The 14094-nt window shown below is 43.9% G+C and overlaps 1 protein-coding gene and 1 long non-coding RNA gene across 3 annotated transcripts in view; one reads left to right on the forward strand and one right to left on the reverse strand.

Moving 5' to 3' along the window:
- Positions 1 to 9353, reverse strand: part of LOC149443889 (uncharacterized) — a 38992-nt gene extending 29639 nt beyond the window's left edge. The window contains exon 1 of the long non-coding RNA XR_016306606.1: positions 9280 to 9353. This is a non-coding gene — a long non-coding RNA (uncharacterized LOC149443889). The remainder of the gene's footprint in view (positions 1 to 9279) is intronic.
- LOC149443890 (cell adhesion molecule CEACAM8-like) overlaps positions 9030 to 14094 on the forward strand; it is a 67317-nt gene continuing 62252 nt past the window's right edge. Inside the window, exon 1 of one of the 2 annotated variants that reach the window (XM_089655218.1) lies at positions 9030 to 9200. The gene's annotated coding sequence lies outside the window, so the exon portion shown is untranslated. The remainder of the gene's footprint in view (positions 9201 to 14094) is intronic. The other variant, XM_089655217.1, reaches the window with a different exon arrangement.

Genomic DNA, 14094 nt, shown 5'->3' on the forward strand with positions numbered 1-14094 from the left:
TCTCACGAGTAGAAGGAAAAATGGATTCAATAAAATTTCAGCAAATTTTGGATGGTAACTTGATGCCATCTGTGAAAAAGCTGAAGTTAAAGAGAGGATGGCTTCTACAAATGGATAATGATCCTAAACACACCTCAAAATCCACGGGGGATTACATCAAGAGGCGTAAACTGAAGGTTTTGCCATGGCCTTCACAATCTCCTGACCTCAACATAATTGAAAATCTATGGATAGACCTTAAAAGAGCAGTGCGTGACAGACAGCCCAGAAATCTCAAAGAACTGGAAGACTTTTGTAAGGAAGAATGGGCAAAGATACCTCAAACAAGAATTGAAAGACTCTTGGCTGGCTACAAAAAGCGTTTACAAGCTGTGATACTTGCCAAAGGGGGCAGTACAAGATATTAACTCTGCAGGGTGCCCAAACTTTTGCAGACGCCATTTTTTTGTTTTCTGTTATTTTGAAAGTGTAAATGATGGAAATAAAATCTAACTTTTGTTGACATATTATAAGAATGTCTAATTTGTAATTTGATGACTTTTGGAGATTTTTCCATCTTTCCTTGGCTTCTTTATGCACATTAATACAAATGTTTAGCGGGGGGTGCCCAAACTTTCGATCCCCACTGTGTGTGTATATATATATATACACACACACACACACACACACACACACACACACATACATACATACATATATACACACACACAAATTATGCATGTTTCTTTAGAGTTTGTAGTTGTGGAAGAGGGAATTATATAGACATTTATTTTGAAGAATTTGGATCATGGTCTGGTGCTGTGTAAAAGTGGTTCTGCCCTGCCTTTATAGATATCATGCTATTGTGGCTGGGAGGAGCCTTTGGGCTTTAGGTGAGGGTGTTTCCATGAATATACACAGGTATATATGGTGTTCAGTTTTACTGGTATCTGGTGGTTATGAATCAGCGCTAGTTTTTAGGGTGAAACGCGTTAACCTTTGATGTCCCTGATACTCTCTGTAAAGCTAATTTTACTTTCATAATACAGATTGAAGAGTGCAGCGGATTCCGGACGTCTTCCCTATTTGTAGTCCTACAGAGGAGCTGTGCGCACACCTTCATCTAATTTGGCCAATGGATGGTTCACACTAAAGCAGCATGTTTTTTGTCCTGTGTTGTGTTTCACACCTTGTGGGCTTTTTTCTTATATGTAGTTTTGGAAGATTTCAAGTTGTCCTTTAGGGTTCATGTACAGTGCAGCTGATAAACTGACGTTCAGGAGCTTTTCTGCATTTTTTTCAGCAGCCCCTGAACTCTCCGTAATGTTTTCCTTTGTGTCCATGTACACATCGTTGTTTACAGTTGTTTACAGGCAGTTGAATTTAGTTGTTGTTTTGAATGCAGAAAACTTGTGTTCAGGAGTAGATTTTATCAGTGTTTCAAACGGTTGTAAACATGGCTTGCATTTGGAAAATGTGTTTTAACTCTTCCATTTCCAGATGCTGTCCAGAGCCTTTTTTTCATCATGAAAAATGCATGCAAAGCGTTTTCCTGGTACTCAAATGGACCCAGTACACCATACTTTGGGGTTTCGCATGAAAGAAAATATGTTAGACACTGCTGCAATAATTACTGCACAGAAATGAGCTGGAACACATCCAAACACCACAAAAAAAAAAAAAAAAAAAGCGACAGCTAATCTCAACACATACTGCTCTCTCTGCTTCTGCTCTCTCTATTCTCTCAAAATGTCTGACACAGGGGCGGACTGACCATTTGGAAACTCGGGCACTGCCCGAGGGCCTGGGGTCAGTAGGGGGCCCCATGAGATGCCCCTGGTACCTTTTTTTCATAGGCTTTTTTGAGTTTGGGCAAGGACACAGGGGCCCCATGATTCCCTACTGCCCGGGGGCCCCATGATTCCCTACTGCCCGGGGGCCCCATGATCCCCTACTGCCCGGGGGCCCCATGAGTTGTCAGTCCGCCCCTGGTCTGACATAGTTAATTTTTTACTATTTTTCAGTACATTCTGGGCATTTTGGAAGGTCTCCTGAGGTTATCTTTAAAAAAAAACGCTTCTAAACATAAACGCAGTATGCAAACGCGGCTAAACAGACGTTTTGTAACCTACGTTTTCCAGCAGTCAGTTTCCACCGTTCAGAAGTGTCCCGTGTACATGGAACCTAAATGTCAACTCTGTTAATTGTCTCTGTATTTTATGGTAGGCGGTTTGGACCATTTAAACAATGTTGAAAAGACTCGTTTTAACATGTTTTGAAGATGGGTTGTTTGGAAATTTAATATCTAGCAATTGCTTTGGTCTGACATCTGTGTTTGTGGAGAAACTGTTAAAGGCACTGATGTGTGCGAGTTCATATCTGTGATGAAATAATCTACCACACTACCTCCATATGGGAACTTGATGTTTATCTTCCCAAAGAGTCTCCCTTAGTGCTGCCGTTGAGTATGTAGTGCCATAGACTCTTGTTACTTGTATTGCCATAGGTGTTTCTTTGTGTTTGTAACAGGGGCGGACTGACAACTCATGGGGCCCCCGGGCAATAGGGGATCATGGGGCCCCTGTATCCTTTACCAAACTTAAAAAAGTCTATGAAAAAAGGTACCAGGGGCATCTCATGGGGCCCTCTACTGACCCCAGGCCCTCGGCCAATGCCCGAGTTTCCAAATGGTCAGTCTGCACCTGGTTTGTAATGACTTAGAACAGTAATTTGCAGATCCCAATGTACAGTGTGTTACTATCAGCGGTTTCATAGCTCTCTTCTCTTCCTGTTCTGGCATTGAGATCTCCATAGATGAGAAACTGTCCAAGAAACTGGACGTGGGCAGCTGTTTTTAAAAATTTCAAGGGTTTCTGATCTGAAGTATGGGGACTCTGGTGGTGCTATGTATCCTGCACACAGGTAGATGTTAGGCCAATTGGCAGGGCCATTGGTACCATAAGGCAACCTAGGCAGTTGCCTTGGGGTGCTAGGCTAGGAAAGGGGGGGGGAGGGGTGGCATTAAAATCCAGAGCTGCAGCCACATGCTAGGGATTTGGATTTTTAAACTACTTGTCCCTCCAGCAGGCAAGCTAAAATTTCCTAGTAGGAGAAGGTACAGCATGGAAGTTTTAGTTTGCCTGCTGTTTAGTAAGCTGCTTACTGAGACTCAGTGGGGTGGTGAGCTCACCCCGCTGTCAGAACGGATCCAAGGATGCAGAGGAGGAAGGAGCGATGGGCAGATCCAAGGTGCATTCAGGGAGGGGGCGGGGTCCCACTGTCAGACAAGATCAGAGATGGCAGCATGCGCCCAGATATGCGGGGTGGAGGAGGCTCCCTGGTATTTGCTGCAGCTGCCGCCACCACTTGTGGTGCTAGTAGAGATCTTCTCCTGACTGCCCGATACACAGCTAGGGATGCCCAACATTGATGCCATCTAGAGGAGCTGCAGGACTGGTGAAATCTGGGGGGATTGGTAAACCCAAGGTGTATGTGATGGTGAGAGGAATATTTGGGGGGGGGTGATCAGGATGGGAATTATGATCAGGTGCAATGCTTTGGCCAACCATAGCACAATTGGGTGGGGCTAGCGGTGACGTCACTGCTGGCTCCACCCAATTGTTTACATCTGACTCGCAAATATCAGATAGTGGCGAGTGCGTGGCGGGTGCAGACGGGTCAGCAGGCATCAGGTTTTTTTTTTAGTTCGCCGAGTCAGCATCGTCGTGACAACACTAGACGCCGTGATTGATGATGGATTACAACAATGGAACCATTTTTTTTAAAAATAAAGGACTTGTCAAAAACTGTTGTGTTTTTATTGACATTTTACACTTTTTTGGTAAATGGGTAGGAGTCATTCAAAAGGAGAGGGATCGGGATCTTGGGGCCCCCTTGTTAAAGCGGGCCTTCAGATTCAGATAAGTTATTTCTTTCAGACACCCACAACCACAGCCCAGGGTTGTGGGGAAGAGGCCCTTGTCCCTATTAACATGGGGACAAGGCGCTTTGGGGGGGATGAAGCCCCTCTACCCCAAAGCCCCCCATGTTGAGGGCATGTGGCCTGGTACGGTTTGAGGGGGGATGCTAGCTCATCCTTCCCTTTCCTGGCCTGCCATGCCTGTGCTCAGATCAAGGGTCTGGTAGGAATTTTAGTGGGGACCCCACGCTTTCCCCCCCATTTTTTGGGGTGGGGCCTAAAGGGCTTGGTTTGGCTTTTAGGGGGAACTCCATGCACTATTTTCCCTCATTTTTGGGAGGTGGAGTTCCCATAAAAGTTCTACCTGGCCCAAAGGGTCTGGTAGGGCTCTTAGGGGGAACCCCACACAAAAAAAAAATTACTGTGGGGTCCCTCCTAACTTTTCTACCAGACCTAAAGGGGCCGGTATAGATTTGTGGGGACCCCACGCTGTTTTTTTGTCACTTTAAAAAAAAAGTCAGTCCTGTTGCAGCAGGTTGTATACATTGTACAGACGTGCAATTTTGCAGGTAGTTTAAGGGGACCCCCCCAGGCATGATATCTACAGATTTTTTTTGTTTACTTTAAACAATGAAAAACGACTGCCCCTTTTTTTTCTCTGATTCATGTCCCTCAGGGCAGTAACCGAGTCCCCATACCCCTTTTATGGCCAATAACTTGCATATAAGCCTTCAAAATGGGCACTTTTGAATTGAGTTCAAGTCCCATAGACTTGCATTAAGTTCGCGGTCAAACTTTCAATGGTTTGAATGTTCGACCGTGAACCATACGGGGGGGGGGGGGGGTGTTCGGCCCATCACTACTTCCCGGCCACGATGGGTTACTGCATTTTGTACTACCTTTGTACTGAATTTACTTAATAAACTGCTCTCTCTATCTTTTTATAAGGGAACAAAGTAAAAAATCAACTTCACTTAGCAGTATAAAATTTCAATTTATTATGCTGATGGTTGAATAAAGTGTTGCTCTCCAATTATATAAAAAAAAAAGATATCTTTCTATTCGGAGCTTATAAACGGCTGAGTGTGACTGCTTTTCTAGCCCCATGTGACAGTGATGGGCCAATCAACAAGATCAAACCATGTAACTAGGTAACTCTCCAAGTTTCTAAATGGAACAGCAGGGAAGTATAAGAAAGTATATGGTGCTGGGGGATTTGGGCTAAAGTGAACCTCTTCTTTTGCCTGCATAGGAAACCATGCATTTTGGCCCCTACACCCAGCACTTCAATGTCAACTTCCTCAGTGACTTGCTGCTTAGTTTAGTAACAGAGGTACTAGGGTTACAGGCCAAGGTTGGCTCATAAAAGTCTCCAGTTGGCAGCAGCTTCAGAACTGTCGATGTTGTATGGCTCATATGACAGAAATCTTCACTGCACACCTAAAGAATATTTAGAATATACCTACTTAGAATAGTGGACTTCAATGTACAGCATTCTGGTTTTTGTTTTACAATATATAGAAGAAAAGGTTATTTCTGATATGGTATGGGTACTGCTTTATGGGTCCCTCCTCTCCTCTGAAGCCACCCATTGGGAGCCGATGTCATAACAGACTGGAGCACCCTAAGCAAGGTTAGCATATGCATCTTCCTTCACAGGGTAGTTAGTATAGGTCAGGGATCTCCAAAATTTCAAAACAAAGGGATAGTTTACTGCCTTTCAAACTTTAGGGAAGTCGGACTGTGGCCAGTGTAGTTTTGTTTGTACCGTTGGTTAAACCCCCTGGTGGTATTCCTGAGTGTAGCTCGGGGTAAAGTTTCAGTACCACAAGCGGTAACCCCGAGCTACACTCGGGAATACACTGCAGCGTTGCTCTGGGATCTGTTCTTCACTTACCTTGTCCTGCGCTCCCGCGATGTTCCTCCTGCAGTGTCCCCGGCAATGTAATCCGGCGGATGCCGGCATCTGTCATCTGGTTAAACTTTTTTAATTTTCAAATTTCCCGCCGGTTCTGTCCCCCGTACGACCCGACGCTCGCAGGGGACGGAACCGGCGGGAAATTTGAAAATTAAAAAAGTGACATTCACTAAATCCACTAAAATCACATAGTATAACATTACTGTATCAAACCATTTCACATACATTTTGTCCCGAGTGCTTTGTCCTGCGCCCTGCCTGCATTTTACCGTTCTTTCTGCCTGGAAACTGAGAAACATCCATGGCGTCCAAAAAGCGTCCCTTTAGGTCAAAAGCGGTTTTAGACCGGCTAGAGAACAGTGATAGTAAATCAGAACCACTTGCAGAATTGAGTGATAATCGTGGGGGAAATTCCTCATCAGACACTGAAAACGATTTTGCGACTGAGCTCAGCGATGTGCAAACTTGGAGCTCTAATTCAAATTTCAGTGTTTTTGGTTTGATTATATTATTGAATTAAATTTATTATTATTATATTATTATTTTTATGATTATTTATTAAATTATAATTTATGATTTCGTGTTTCAAGTTTTATCATACCCGGGATGTTTACTAGACTCTTGTTCGGACAGATTTCAGTGAGTTATTCCTAAAAATTACAGGCCTACAATAAAAAAACAACATATTTCCATGCAAAAAAATGTACTGCTTGGAGCACAGAAATATGGACATAATCAGACCTCTAGCGAGGTTAATTGGCGAGGGGATGCACTGGATACCTTCACTGCCATTGTGTTATTGCTGGGGGTCCAGTGTGCTCCTATACCTTTAACCCCTTGGCGCCAGCGCCTCCCGGCCCTTTAAGGGTACCAGAAGCCGGGAGGTGGGGCGGGGTGTTAGGGTCATGTGGCTGCCGTGATTCGCTGTCACGGCGGTCAAATGATTGGGAAAGGTCCCAATCGAAAGAGGATATCGGGACCTTTCCGCGGATACCAAACGTGTGTGCTAGAAGCTCGCAGGGAGCGCGCTCTCAGCACATATGTGTTTTTTCAATAGAACGCAAATGTGCGGCAGCTCGGCGTCTAGGCTCAGACGCCGGGAGGCCGTACATTTGTGTTTGGCCAGCACCAAGAGGTTAAGGAGGGGTGGGATCCCTCCAGGCATACCTGCCCTTAGTCTATCCATTATTATTTATGTGCTCCAACTTTGGAGAATCTCAAAATTTATAGCATTAGGACTGCAGATCTATTGGGGTGCTGTGACGTGGACTCTGCAGCTTACACATATATTTGCAAATGTGTGCAAACTAAACCCCTTGTTTGAAGGTGAATTGTTAGACAGGGTAATGTGGTTTGTTGCAGGCTGGCTGGTAAGTGAGCTGGGAATTTTTGTTTTTTGACATGCATTGCCCTCCTATGTGCTCCTTTGCTGCAAAGGCCAGTTATACGTTGGGGTGGTTATCATTTGTTTGTACTATTGGTGGGAGTAACTAACACCATAGACAGTGGTCAGTGGGAATAATAAAATTACATCATTGGTGTCAGTGGGAGGAATAGTGCCCCATAACTGGCATCAGTGGGAGAATTAGTTCTCCATCTCTGGTGTCTGTGGAAGGCATACTGTGCCATCACTGGTGTCAGTGGGAGGAATAATGCCTTGTATCAGTGGGAGGAATAGTTTCCCATCATTGGTGTCAGTGGGAGGAATAATGCCTTGTATCAGTGGGAGGAATAGTTTCCCATCATTGGTGTCAGTGGGAGGAATAATGCCTTCTATCAGTGGGAGAAATAGTTTCCCATCATTGGTGTCAGTGGGAGGAATAATGTATTGTATCTGTGGAAGGAAGAGTGTCCCATCATTAGTGTCAGTGGGATGGATAATGCCTTGTATCAGTGGGAGGAATAGTGTTCCATCGCTGGTGTCAGTGGGGGGAATATTGCCCCAAGGGCCAGATAACGGCAAGCAGAGGGCCACATCTGGGCTGTGGGCTACAGTTTGGAGATCTTTGGTATAGGTGTTAGAAGGGGGGTGGGAGCAGTTTTACTCTTAGTTGATTCTAGTATGGAATTCCACTTTAATGAACATAATCCTTTATTTTGACAACTACTCAGACTGAATCTTTTAGGAAGCACCTGTCAGGGTCTGGGCATGGTATAAAGCAGGGATCTCCAAACTTTCTTAACAAAGGGCCAGTTTACTGTCCTTTGGACTTTAGAGGGGCGGGACTGTGGCCATTGGGAGTAGAAATGTCCTGACATCAGTGGGAGTAAACAATGCATCTTTGGTATTAGGGGGACGAATAGTGCCCCATTGTTGATACCAGTGGGAGGAATAGTGTCACATCCATGGTGTCAGTGGAAAGAATAGTGCCCTATTGTTGGTATTAGTGTGAGAAATAGGGCTCTATCATTGGTATCAGTGGCATGAATAGTGCCCCATCATTGGTATCAGTGGCATAAATAGTGCCCCATCATGGGTATCAGTGGCATGAATAGTGCCCCATCATTGGTATCAGTGGCATGAATAGTGCCCCATCATTGGTATCAGTGGCATGAATAGTGCCCCATCATTGGTATCAGTGGCATGAATAGTGCCCCATCATGGGTATCAGTGGGAGGAATAGTGCCCCATCATTGGTATCAGTGGCATGAATAGTGCCCCATCATTGGTATCAGTGGCATGAATAGTGCCCCATCATTGGTATCAGTGGCATGAATAGTGCACAGTTGTTGATGTCAGTAGCGAAAATTATGCTTCATTGTGGAAGACAGTGGGAGGAAAATTGCCCCAGGGGCCGAATAAAGGCAAGCAAAGAGCCGCATCCGGCCCCTGAGCCGCAGTTTGGAGACCAATAGTGCAAGGATACTCCCAGGGTCAACTCCAATTAGATCCAAACCGAAGAGGACATAAGCCCCGTCAGACCTAGACAGTTTATTATTTTTCCAAACTGAAACCCCTGTATGACTATTAGCAACAGGCCAGACAGTGTGACAGCAGCTGTCTACCTTAAAACGATGGGGAATTTTCGCCACTGGAAAGGATTTGATCCAGATTCTCAGCACAACACTCCAGTACAGGAGATTTAAAAAGACATCGGCTTTCAAGCAGACTGCCTTTGCTCAGCATTTCTGTATATCCCCCATTAAATCTTTCATTTCATGTTCACTATTTCCTTCCAAGCTGCCCCTTCTATGCCCTCCATTCTCTCTGCAGGCCTTCCTCTGTTCTCTCCCGAGCTCCTCGTCATGAGCTGTAGTTCCACCCTACCGATCCTTCATCCCTTGGTCTCTCCACACCCATTCATTTCTCTGCTGATCCTACACAGCTTAGGTCAGGCTGACAGCTGCTCCCAGCCACAGACAACAGCAGACTCTGTGCACACCGTGAGTACAAACCGCCTGTATTTCTGATGTCTGCAGGGGCTCAATGTATTGCCCTGTAATCATTGCTTATCTTTCTCACCTTCCAGCAGACTCCATGTTTTCATGACTTAGTAAACCTGTTCTTGCTGTAGCTGTGTGGCTGATCTGTACGGTCCAGGAATTTTATGTAATTCAATATTAAACAAAGCACATGGTGTTCTAAGCACATTAACCCAACAACAACCATCCGTTGTCTCCACCGCAGTCATATCAGCCGAGGATACGTTATTATTGTTGTATATTGGTTACTGTGGTGTTCATATTGATCTATTATAAAACAAATAGGAACATGTCATAGTAATATACTATACTGTAATATATTTTCGATTCCTACAAAAATAATTGATGGTGTTCTAAGCACATTAACCCAATAACAGCGACCCGATGTCTCCTCCACAGTCATATCAGCTGAGGATACATTGGTATTGTTGAATATTGTTTACTGTAGTGTTCATATTGATCTATTATAAAACAAATAGTACTAGACTGTAATATATTTTCGATTCCTACAAAAATAATTGATGGGGTTCTAAACACATTAACCCAACAACAACGACCCAATGTCTCCACCACAGTCAGATCAGCAGATGGTACATTGGTATTGTATGTTGGTTACTGTGGTGTTCATATTGATCTATTATAAAACAAATAGGAACATGTCATAATAATATACTATACTGTAATATATTTTCGATTCCTACAAAAATAATTGATGGTGTTCTAAGCACATTAACCCAATAACAGCGACCCGATGTCTCCACCACAGTCAGATCCAGGGGCGGACTGACAACTCATGGGGCCCTCGGGCAATAGGGGATCATGGGGCCCCTGTGTCCTTGCCTGTGTCTTTGCCCAAACTCAGAAAAGCCTATGAAAAAGGTACCAGGGGCATCTCATGGGGCCCCCTACTGACCCCGGGCCCTCTGGCACTGCCCGAGTTTCCAAATGGTCAGTCCGCCCCTTGTTAGATCAGCAGATGGTACATTGGTATTGTTGTATATTGGTGGTGTTTATATTGATCTATTATAAAACAAATAGAAACGTTATAATAAAATTCTATACTGTAATATATTTTTGATTCCTACAAAAATAATTGATGTATTCTAAGCACATTAACCCAATAACAACGACCCGATGTCTCCACCACAGTCATATCAGCTGAGGATACATTGGTATTGTTGAATATTGTTTACTGTAGTGTTCATATTGATCTATTATAAAACAAATAGTACTATACTGTAATATATTTTCGATTCCTACAAAAATAATTGATGGTGTTCTAAGTACATTAACCCAACGACCCAATATCTCCACCACAGTCAGATCAGCAGATGGTACATTAGTATTGTATATTGGTTACTGTGGTGTTCATATTGATCTATTATAAAACAAATAGAAACGTTATAATAATATACTATAATGTAATATATTTTTGATTCCTACAAAAATAATTAAAGGTATTCTAAGCACATTAACCCAACAACAGCGACCCGATGTCTCCACCACAGTCAGATCAGCTGAGGATACATTGGTATTGTTGTATATTGGTTATTGTGGTGTTTATATTGATCTATTATAAAACAAATAGAAATGTTATAATAAAATACTATACTGTAATATATTTTAGTTTCCTGCAGCTAGCAATGAGTTGACCAGATTGGCCAAACAAAATTGGACTTACGGTGACCATACAAGTCATGGTCTTCACAGAATCAGATAATATAATCGGATGTACGAACTATTGATAATGTTTCTTTTTTAATCAGAAATGCTGAATAGAGTTCGCTTGCATAGCAATAAGTTGATCAGATTGGCCAAAAAAGGATTGGACACATACACATAGCGATCTGATCAAATGATTCTTCACAGAATCGGATAATATGATCAGATGACAGATGTATTTATAAGGTTTTTACAACGTAGAAAGGAGATGGTTAAATCTGAAATGAAATCATATGACGGTAGAAGCCGACACACCGCAGAGACATCTGATTTTTACAGCTAACAGATGAATTGATTATACACAGTGTATCATCCAGAGACAGCTGTGTGAGTATATAGCAAAGAATATACAGTAACTTTTACACTGATCCATGGCAAAAACGCACATGTGTTTTTCAGCATTTGCAGTGTGTTTTTTACAGGACGTGTAACTCAAAAACCGCACCAAAAACACAACACTGGTGCTTTTTTTTTACCGCACCAAAAATGTAGCAAGGTGGATTTTAAAAAAATGCAGCGGACCTACAGCTGATCAGTGTAAAGAATCCCAAAGGAATGCATGGTCACACATTTTTTGTCCTCTTTTTTTTTAATGCAAAGGAAGAAGAAAAACGGATCGCAGCGTAACTGCATGGCAGTATGATTGCAAAGCTGCTCACTTACTAGAAAACATTCCTTTAAAGCAGTATTAAACCCAAAAGCAAACATTTATTATATTGCAGCTTACCAATTCTTAGATGTGATGGCTGCATTCATTTTCCTTTTTTAGCCTTTCTTTCTTCTATTTTCATCTGGTGATCCAGCCAGAAAGTCTGTTCTTCAAAAACCCAAGCTCTCCAGCAGAATGTAGTGCTTTACATTGATGAGACAAACCACTTAGCACTGGTAGGGTGATTAAAATGATCAGCTTTTATTCATTTATGCGAAACCTTTATCCAAAAAAAAAGCAAAAACAGTTTGCTGTAGTGAGAGCTGGAGTTTGGCTTCAGTTTGTTAGTATATCTAAATCTGCTAATACACTTAACACTATCCTCCCCTCCACACTGACAATGCTGCTGTCTGCTGTGCCTCCTGTGCTCTTTCCTCTGGCGTTGTGTCTCACTAATACAGGAGGTGTGTTACTGGCCAGATCACAAGGTGAAAAGAAGGGGGGAAAAAGACCATAAACAGAAAACTAATGCAGCCACCACATCTAATGATTGGTAAGCTGCAATATATGACATGTTTGGTTTTGGGTTTATTACCGCTTTAATACAATCTGTTCTAATACATTCCAGTTTTAGGTAGTGTTACTGGTTAGGTTCCATTCACAACTCCAAAGTCGTGCAATTTCCATTGCGACTTTGATGCAATTTTGGCTGTTGACTTTGGCTATGACTGTTATACAACTGTTGCATTGATAAAATTAAAGTGGAGCTCCTCCCAAAAGGGGAATTTCTGCTTTAAGGAATGGCCCCCCCGATCCCGTTAAGGATTGGCACGTTTGGGGAGCTGGTACCCGAAATTGACAGGTACCCGCTCCCACTTCCGCTGCAATCACCTAAGGCAATTGGAAGTGGAAGTTGTTCTCCCCCTCCCTTCCCATAGTCTTCTGGGACACATGCAGGGGTGTATTTACCACAAGGCAAACAAGGCATTTGCCTAGGGTGGCATTTTTCAGGGGGGCAGCACTGCCCCTTGGAAGCAGGGATGGAAGAAGGGACACACGTGGCATGGGGACCTGGTGGGTTCCAAGAGAGGCTGCGGGTTTCATGACGGTGTATGCACAGCCCGACTCTCATTCCTGGGGATGTCCAGAGCTGTGAAGGAAGGTTAGTGTCTTTCTCTCTCTCACCATGGGGGGATGGTGGCTGGTGTATGGGGGGTAGTGGTGGTGGAAGGCTCTCTCGAGTAGGGAGCTTGGGTGTTGTTCGCCAATGTCAGTCTCTCTCTGTGGGGGGAAGGGGGGGCAATTTTTGTGTTGCCTAGAGCAGCACAAAACCTAAATCACCGCTGGACACATGACAGGTCCTAGAAGACTACGGGACCATTCACAAAGCGCAGCGCTACTCGCACATGTGCAGTAGGCACCCGGCTATGAAGCCGCAAGGTGTCACAGCCGGGTGCCCACATTGAAGATGCCGGCGCAGGCAACACAAGGCGGCCGGTGAAACGTGCTGCAGGGGGGAAACTGCGGGAACGAGGGACAGGTAAGTGTCTGTTTTTTAAAAGTCAGCAGCTACAGTTTAATAGTTGACTTTTATTTTTTTTTTATTTTCACTGGAACTGCGCTTTAAGATGCGACTTTTGAGAGTTTACTTGAGAGTCTATGGCACTCAAGTCACATAAAAGTCTAATCAAAGTAGTGCAAGAACATTTTTAAAGTTGCTTCGACTTTAGGTTGCGTAGATTTGAATGGCTTCAATTGAAATACATGGGCTGCCATTTGTCATGTAACTTTATGTGTCCAAAGACGCATGACAAGTTGCACAAGTGTCAATGGAGCCTAAACGCTAAGTCATTTATAGGGGGGCACAGACCCTAGGTTCACATCTGTGCGAGTGGTGCCGCTGTGGATCCGCACGAAAATCCGTGCAGCCGCACCACCCACAAAAAGAAATGCGGACCCGCAGGCGGGTGCCATTAGTTCTAATCAGGGGCGGACTGACCATTTAGAAACTCGGGCACTGCCCAAGGGCCCGGGGTCAGTAGGGGGCCCCATGAGATGCCCCTGGTACCTTTTTAATAGGTTTTTTTGAGTTTGGGCAAGGACACAGGGGCCTCATGATCCCCTATTGCCCGGGGGTCCCATGAGTTGTCAGTCCGCCCCTGGTTCTAATGGCACGCCGCCCGCACTGGAAAACGCAACCGTACTGGGAACTGAGGTTCCCGTGCGGGCTGCATTTTCCAAAGAAGTGCAGGGACTACTTCCCTGCGTATCACGGGCATGGGAGTCCATTCAAATGAATGGGCTCTTGTGCCCGTGCAAAACGCGGCCCACTTGGCCGCATATATGTTTGATTGTCATCTCTAGAGTACCTCAGTGGTAAGTTCTCAGCTATGCTACAAAATATGACTGTTAAAGATATATAGCTGAAATATAAAAACACAATGTAATGCAGATATGTATTCATTAATAATTCATGATATTTAT

This window comes from Staurois parvus, unplaced genomic scaffold (genome assembly GCF_062004578.1).
Source record: "Staurois parvus isolate SC_StPar_1 unplaced genomic scaffold, SC_StPar_1.0 ptg000827l, whole genome shotgun sequence".
Lineage (NCBI taxonomy): Eukaryota > Metazoa > Chordata > Amphibia > Anura > Ranidae > Staurois > Staurois parvus.